The 9138-nt window shown below is 44.8% G+C and overlaps 1 pseudogene; it reads left to right on the top strand.

Annotated features, from left to right (window-relative positions):
- Positions 1–3371: 3371 nt before the first annotated feature.
- LOC149982614 (uncharacterized) overlaps positions 3372–9138 on the top strand; it is a 28065-nt pseudogene continuing 22298 nt past the window's right edge.

Here is a 9138-nt window from a genome sequence, read left to right as displayed (position 1 = left end):
GACCGTTAATCACCCCCGGTCTGGGGTTCCATGCAAGATCTCACCTCGTGGGGCATCAATGATCATGAGGAAGGTGAGGGATCAGCCCAAAACTACACGGCAGGACCTGGTCAATGACCTGAAGAGAGATGGGACAACAGTCTCAAAGAAAACCATTATTAACACACCACGCCGTCATGGATTAAAATCCTGCAGTGCACGCAAGGTCCCCCTGCTTAAGCCAGCGCATGTCCAGGCCCGTCTGAAGTATGCCAATGACCATCTGGATGATCCAGAGGAGGAATGGGAGAAGGTCATGTGGTCTGATGAGACAAAAATAGAGCATTTTGGTCTAAACTCCACTCGCCGTGTTTGGAGGAAGAACAAGGATGAGTACAACCTCAAGAACACCATCCCAACCGTGAAGCATGGAGGTGGAAACTTAATTCTTTGGGGATGCTTTCCTGCAAAGGGGACAGGACGACTGCACCGTATTGAGGGGAGGATGGATGGGGCCATGTATCGCGAGATCTTGGCCAACAACCTCCTTCCCTCAGTAAGAACATTGAAGATGGGTCGTGCCTGGGTCTTCCAGCATGACAACGACCCGAAACACACAGCCAGGACAACTAAGGAGTGGCTCCGTAAGAAGCATCTCAAGGTCCTGGAGTGGCCTAGCCAGTCTCCAGACCTGAACCCAATAGAAAATCTTTGGAGGGAGCTGAACGTCCGTATTGCCCAGCGACAGACCCAAAACCTGAAGGATATGGAGAAGGTCTGTATGGACGAGTGGGCCAAAATCCCTGCTGCAGTGTGTGCAAACCTGGTCAAGAACTACAGGAAACGTATGATCTCTGTAACTGCAAACAAAGGTTTCTGTGCCAAATATTAAGTTCTGCTTTTCTGATGTATCAAATACTTATGTCATGCAATAAAATGCAAATTAATTACTTTAAAATTATACAATGTGATATTCTGGATTTTGTTTTAGATTCCGTCTCTCACAGTTGAAGTGTACCTATGATAAAAATTACAGACCTCTACATGCTTTGTAAATAGGAAAACCTGCAAAATCGGCAGTGATTAAAATACTTGTTCTCCCCCCACTTTAGATAGTTGCTAGAAGGAATTATATATACAACAAGCTGTTTATGTGTATGGTATGAAAGCAAACTGTGTTTGCATGTGATCAGGGGTGTACTGATTGAGCCGATTCTGTTGAAAAACTTTTCTTAAACGGAAGCAATATGAAGGAAATGGTGATAAACACCTGAATTTGTCCAATAGAATCAATATCCAATCAAATTTATCACATGCTCCGAATACAACCTTAACGTGAAATGCTTACTTACAAGCCTTTAACCAACAATGCAGTTCAAGAAATAGAGTTAAGAAAATATTTGCTAAATAAAAAGTAAAACATTGAATGAAAGTAACACAAGATCAATTTTGGTATTTGGTATTTTATTAGTGTCAGGTCTTCTAGAAGTAGTGGGCTTGGAGTCAGGCGCAGAAAGCAGAGGGTTAGGAAAATCGTATTTATTCCGGTACAAAACGGCCAAGCCAAAAACACTATGCGCATAAAACTGACCGGCCCAAAAACAGGACCCAAACAGGCCGGAGAAAATAAAATACAAATGCACATCCACGAACAGCGTCAAGCCCGCACAAAAGCAAATAAATAGCCCTAACCAAAACCCAAACAAGAAACAGGTGTAACCAATAAGACAACTAACAGAAAAAGAAAAAGGGGATCGGTGGCAGCTAGTAGACCGGTGACTGGTTTATAAGATATAAACCAGTCAGATATAAACCAGTCAGATATAAACCAGTCAGTTATAAACCAGTCAGATATAAACCAGTCAGAGATAAACCAGTCAGATATAAACCAGTCAGATATAAACCAGTCAGTTATAAACCAGTCAGATATAAACCAGTCAGATATAAACCAGTCAGATATAAATGGAGGCAATGGAAATCTCTCAGCTGTGACGGATCCAAGATGTGCTGGGTACCGGTGGGTGACCTCTCCTCTGGACTGTACCCCTCCCAGTCCTGCAGGCACCCTCCGGCACCTCACCTTCCTGCAGGGGACCAGCTACCACCGGCCTGAGGAGAGACACATGAAACAAGGGGTTAATACGATAGTAAGAAGGGAGTTGGCCATGGGGCCAGGACCGGCTGGTAGCCCAACACGCATTGAAACGGTGACATGTTCGTGGAGGAGGGGCGGAGTGAGTTCTGAGCTACCTCCGCCCATGGGACGTACCTCACACATTCTCCTGGCTGGTCCTGGCAATACGACCGCAGAAACCTACCCACCTCCTGGTTCACTCTCTCCACCTGCCCATTACTCTCAAGGTGATAACCCGAGGTCAGGCTGACCGAGACCCCCAGCCGCTCCATAGACACGCTCCAAACTCAGGACGTGAACTGGGGACCCCGATCAGAAACGATGTCCTCAGGCACCCTGTAGTGCCGGAAGACGTGGGTAAACTGGGCCTCAGCAGTCTATAAGGCCGTAGGGAGACCGGGCAATGGGAGGAGACGGCAGGACTTAGAAAACCGATCCACAACGACCAGGATCGTAGTGTTCCCCTGAGACGGGGGAAGATCGGTAAGAAAGTCCACTGACAGATGAGACCACGGCCGTTGTGAAACGGGGAGGGGCTGTAACTTCCCTCTAGGCAGATGCCTAGGAGCCTTACTCTGAGCGCACACCGAACAGGAGGCGACATAGAACCTCACGTCCTTAGCTAAGGTGGGCCACCAGTACTTCCCCCTAACACCACGCACTGTCCTTGCAATCCCAGGATGACGAAGAGGGTAGAGTATGAGCCCACCGAATCAATTGATCACGGACACCAAGCGGCACATACGCAAGACCTGTAGGACACTGTGGAGGCGCAGGTTCCAACCATAACGCCCGCTCAATGTCCACGTCCACCTCCCATACCACCGGTGCCACCAGCCTTGAAGCTGGAAGGATGGGAGTAGGATCGATGGGCCGATCCTCGGTGTCATATAGACGGGACAGCGTGTTGGCCTTCGTGTTGAGGGAACCCGGTCTATAAGAGATAGTGAACCTAAATCTGGTGAAAAATATGGCCCACCTTGCCTGACGAGGATTCAGTCTCCTCGCTGCCCGGATATACTACAGATTACGGTGGTCAGTCCAGATGAGGAAAGGGTGCTTGGCCCCCTCAAGCCAATGTCTCCGCATCTTCAGGGCCTTTACCACAGCTAACAACTCCTGGTCCTCCACATCATAGTTTCGCTCCGCCGGACTGAGCTTCTTCGAAAAGAAAGCGCAGGGACGGAGCTTCGGTGGCGTGCCCGAGCGCTGTGATAGCACGGCTCCATCCCCAGCCTCGGACGCGTCCACTTCCATTATGAACGCCAAAGAGGGCTCCGGATGTGCCAACACGGGAGCGTCGGTAAACAGCGCCTTCAAACGATTGAAAGCTCTGTCCGCCTCTGCCGACCACCGTAAACTCGCCGGCCCCCCCTTCCGCAGTGAGGTAATGGGAACCGCCACCTGGCCAAAACCCCGGATAAACCTCCAGTAGTAATTGGCAAACCCTAAAAACCGCTGCACCTCCTTTACCGTGGTCAGAGTCGGCCAATTACGCACGGCCTTAACGCGGTCACACTCCATCACCACCCCTGAGGTGGAAATACGATAACCCAGGAAGGAAACGGCTCGTTTGGAGAACACACATTTCTCAGCCTTAACGTACAGGTCATGCTCCAGCAGTCGCCCAAGTACCTTGCGCACAAGAGACACATGCGCGGCGCGTGTAGAATAGATCAGGATATCATCAATATACACCACCACACCCTGCCCGTGCAGGTCCCTGAGAATCTTGTCTACAAAGGATTGAAAGACGGCTTGGGCATTCTTTAACCCATACGGCATGACAAGGTACTCATAATGGCCAGATGTGGTACTAAACGCGGTTTTCCACTCATCTCCCTCCTGAATACGCACCAGATTATTCGCACTCCTGAGGTCCAGTTTTGTGAAGAAACGCGCTCCGTGAAATGATTCTACCGCCGTAGCGATGAGAGGTAGCGGGTAACTAAACCCCACTGTGATGAAATTGAGGCCTCGATAATCAATGCACGGACGCAGACCTCCCTCCTTTTTTTTCACAAAAAAGAAACTCGAGGAGACGGGTGACGTGGAGGGCCGAATGTACCCCTGTCCCAGAGATTCAGTGACATATGTCTCCATAGCCAACATCTCCTCCTGTGACAATAGGTACACGTGACTCCTGGGAAGTGCAGCGTTTACCTGGAAGTTTATCGTGCAATCCCCCCGTTGATGAGATGGTAATTTGGTCGCCCTCTTCTTACAGAAGGCAATAGCCAAATCGGCATATTCTGAGGGAATGCGCACAATGGAAACCTGGTCTGGACTCTCCACCGACATGGCACCGATGGAAACTCTGAAACACCTACCTGAACACTCCTCTGACCACCCCTGGAGAGCCCCCTGTTTCCATTAAATCCTGGGATTGTGACTAGCCAAGTTTGCAGATGACACAACAATAGTGGACCTGATCACCAACAACGTTGAGACAGCCCACAGGGAGGAGTTGAGGGCACTCGGAGTGCGGTGTCAGGAAAACAACCTCTCACTCAACATCAACAAAACAAATGAGATGATTGTGGACTTCAGGAAACAGCAGAGGGAGCACCCCTTATCCGCATCGAAGGGACAGCAGTGGAGAAGGTGGAAAATGCTTAGTTCCTGGGCGTACACATCACGGACAAACTGAAATGGTCCACCCACACCTCATGAGGCTGAAGAAATTTGGCTTGTCACCCAAAACCCTGACAAACTTTTACAGATGCACAATCGAGAGCATCCTGTCGGGCTGTATCACCTCCTGGTATGGCAACTGCACCACTCTCAACCGCAAGGCTCTCCAGAGGGTGGTGCGGTCTGCACAACGCATCACCGGGGGCAAACTACCTGCCCTCCATGACACCTACACCACACGATATCACAGGAAGGCCAGAATGATCATAACCACCCGAGCCACTGCCTGTTCACACCTCTATCATCCAGAAGGAGAGGTCAGTACAGGTGCATTAAAGCTGGGACCGAGAGATTGAATTAACAGCTTCTATCTCAAGGCCATCAGACTGCTAAACAGCAATCACTCACTCAGAAAGGCTGCTGCCAACATTGAGACCCAATCACTGGACACTTTAATAAATGGATCACTAGTCACTTTAAACAATGCCACTTTACTATTGTTTACATATCTTAGATTACCCATATCACATGTATATACTGTATTATATACCATCTACTGCACCTTGCCTATGCCGCTCGGCCATGGCTCATCCATATACTTATGTAAATTTTCTCATTCACCCCTTTAGATTTGTGTGTATTAGGTACTTGTTGTGGAATTGTTAGATTGACTTGTTATATATTACTGCACTGTTGGAACTAGAAGCAGAAGCATTTTGCTACACTCGCATTAACATCTGCTAACCATGTGTATGTGACCAATAAAATTTGATTTGATTTGAAAGGGGATGTTAAGTTGGCCACAGACAATCGTCCTGAGATCGACTTAAGTCTGTCATGGTATTTTTTCCCCCGTTTTAGACACTGCTGTCATCAGCAAAAAAACACACAAAACAATGTTATTGATACACACCTTTTTTAGGGTTAGGATTCCCACACGGCCACATTTCCATGTTACAGTGCTTGTTTACGGAAAACAGACGGAAGACAGTGGACTACCTGTGTAATCAGCTATCTGTGTCTCCGAACACCTGCGTGTAAACGGAAGAAGGAAGCCACAAACGTGTTGTCACTGAAAAATACTGTTGACTGCAACTGTTAACCGGTTAACCATGTTCAATGCATTTTGCATTGCTGAAATGATTTTGATGTGATATGGAAGTATAGGGATTTGTTTTTATATTGAACAAAAATATAAACGCAATAAAGTGTTGGCCCCATTGTGTCTGTCTGTAATAAAGCCCTTTTGTGGAGAAAACTCATTCTGATTGGCTGGGCCTGGCTCCCCAGTGGGTGGACCTGGCTCCAAGTGGGTGGGCCAATGCCCTCTCATGGCTGTGCCCCTGCCCAGTCATGTGAAATCCATAGATTAGGGCCTAATTTATTTATTTAAATTGACTGATTTCCTTTATGAACTGTAACTTAGTAAAAATCTTTTCAATTGTTGCAATTAGCATTTATATTTTAGTTCAGTTTTAGAACCGTACCTCAAATGAGAATTGATTCACGTTTTGATTAAGTTTTTGGCTTACAGAGCTTAGTCTCTGGACTAAGGAGTAACGTTGGGTTCCTTTAGTCCAATATTGGGCTAGTCATTTTGTATTTCTAAAATATCCAATTTCAGCTTGTGACAAAACAAACAATTATGTTTTAGAGAGTGATTGTACTATCTAAACAGCTGTGAAATATCTTTTCCACAACCAAAAATATTTTATTTTCAGCTGTTTGAAGCTGGTGTACAAAACCGAAAGTAAAAGGCTCACAAACTAACCTTCAGAAAGGGAAGCATAGAAATACCGCACATAGAACATATATTAAGCTGCAGCTGGCCCAAAACAGAGCAGTGTGCTTTGCTCTTCATTTTAATCAGAGGGCTGATATAAATACTATGCATGCCAGTCTCTCTTGGCTGAGAGTTGAGGAGAGACTGACTGCATCACATCTTCTTTTTATAAGAAACATTAATGTGTTGAAAATCCCAAATTGTTTGCATAGTCAACTTGCACACAGCTCTGACACACACACTTATCCCACCAGACATGCCACCAGGGGTCTTTTCACAGTCCCCAAATCCAGAACAAATTCAAGAAAGTGTACTGTATTATATAGAGCCCTTATTGCATGGAAATTCCTTCCATCTCATATTGCTCAAATAAACAGCAACCCTGGTTTAACAAAACAGATAAAGCAACACCTCGCGGCACAACGCCTCTCCCCTATTTGACCTAGATAGTTTGTGTGTATGCATTGATATGTAGGCTGTGTGTGCCTTTAATTTTTTTTTAATGTAGTTCTGTCCTTGAGCTGTTCTTGTCTAGTGATGTTCTGTATTATATCATTCTGTATTATGATTCATATTTTGTGTGGACCCCAGGAAGAGTAGCTGCTGCTTTTGCAACAGCTGACGGGTATCCTAATAAAATACCCCCCTCCAAAAAAAATCTTCTGCTTCTTAGACTTGCCTTCAATCAGAATGACAGATCTATAACATTTCTATGTGACTTTGGTTGTGTCACACAAAAAGTTACATATTGCAACTTTAATAGCCGGGCAACAGCACACATTTCAGCAAACAAATGCCCATTTCAAATAAAGCCTGGGTCTAAAATAATGATTTACGAGGTTTAATATTTGGTTTTGTTACGTTACATTATTTAGTAATGACTCAGAAGAAATGTGACACTAGCTAGGTTTCCAAACAATTGGCGACAGATTTAATTTGAATATTCTAAAATCCACATGAAAACAAAATGTGCATTTTCCCAACAGAGATGTTTCCATCAATTTGACTTGTTGCACATACAAATACCTTTTGCAGTTAAATGTACATAATAAAAAATACAAGTTAATGAGTTTCCATCACATTTTCAGCTGTGCTGATGGTTGCTGCAAGACCGCAGGTACTCTTCCTGGGGTCCAGCTAAATGTAAGGCAGTTATATACAATAAAAAAAATATTATAATACATTTCACAACACATTAGTGTGTGCCCTAAGGCCACTACTCTACTACCACATACTGTATCTACAACATAAAATCCATGTGTACTTGTGTATAGTCCATATGTTATGGTGTGCATGTGTCTGTCTGTTCACAGTCCGCTTTTCCATTATCGAAGTGTATTTTAATCATTTTTTCTAATTTGATTTTACTGCTTGCATGAGTTACTTGATGTGGAATAGAGTTCCATGCAGTCATGGTTCTATGTAGTACTGTGCGCCTCCCATAGACTGTTCTGGACTGTGAAGAGACCTCTGGTGGCAGGTCTTGTGGAGTATGTATGGGTGTCTGAGCTGTTTGCTAATAGTTTAAACAGACAGCTCGGTACATTCAACGTGTCAATACTTCTCAGCCTGGAGATTATTTATGTTGTGGTTGTATTTTACCCCCTTTTCTCAATTTCAATCTTGTCTCATCGCTGCAACTCCCCAACGTGTGGCGAAGGTTGAGTTATGTGTCCCTTTGAAACATGACCCGCCAAAGTGCACTTCTTAACACCCGTATAACATTTCAGGTAAGACCCAAATGCAGACTGTGTTGAAGTAACAGTGTTAATTACAGCAACAGGGGCAGGCAAACGACAGGTCAAGACAGGCAGGGGTCGATAATCCAGAGTAGGGGCAAAGGTACAGGATGGCAGGCAGGATAGTCAGGCAGGCGGGCTCAGAGTCCGGACAAAACTAGGGTCTGTAGGACCTGCCTTGTTGATAGCGTTGTGAAGAAGGCAGAGCGGCGCATTATTATGGACAGACCCCATTTTAGTTACCATTGCATCAATATGTTTTGACCATGACAGTTTACAGTCCAGGGTTACTCCAAGCAGTTTGGTCATCTTAACTTGCTCAATTTCCACATTATTCATTTCAAGATTTAGTTGAGATTTAGGGTTTACGGAATTATTTCTCCCAAATACAATTTTTTAATTTAGGACTAACTTTTTCCTTGCCACCCATTCTGAAACTGACTGAAGGTCTTTGTTAAGTGTTGCAGTGATTTCACTTGCTGTGGTAGCTGACATGTGTAGTGCTAAGTCATCACCATACATAGACACATATAAAATCACCTCTTCTACACTAACTTTACGGAATTCAAAATTACAGTGCTTGTCTTTCATAATTTGGTCAGTTATGCATGATTAGGTTCCCGAATTTGTTGTTGGCATGTCATGCCTAAATTTGCTAATCTTGATAATAAAAAAATAGTTAAAGTAGTTGTCAATATCAATGGGTTTTGTGATTAATGAGCCATCTGATTCAATAAATGATGGAGACGGGTTTGCCTTTTTGGCCAACATTTAATTTAAGCTGCTCCAAAGCTTTTTACTGTCATTCATTATATCATTTATCTTTGTTTCATAGTACAGTTTCATTTTTGTTCAGTTTAGTCTTGATT

Source organism: Oncorhynchus mykiss, chromosome 7 (assembly GCF_057628025.1).
Source record: "Oncorhynchus mykiss isolate SJ-2025 chromosome 7, ASM5762802v1, whole genome shotgun sequence".
Taxonomy (NCBI): domain Eukaryota; kingdom Metazoa; phylum Chordata; class Actinopteri; order Salmoniformes; family Salmonidae; genus Oncorhynchus; species Oncorhynchus mykiss.
This window is presented reverse-complemented; position numbering and strand designations above follow the sequence as displayed.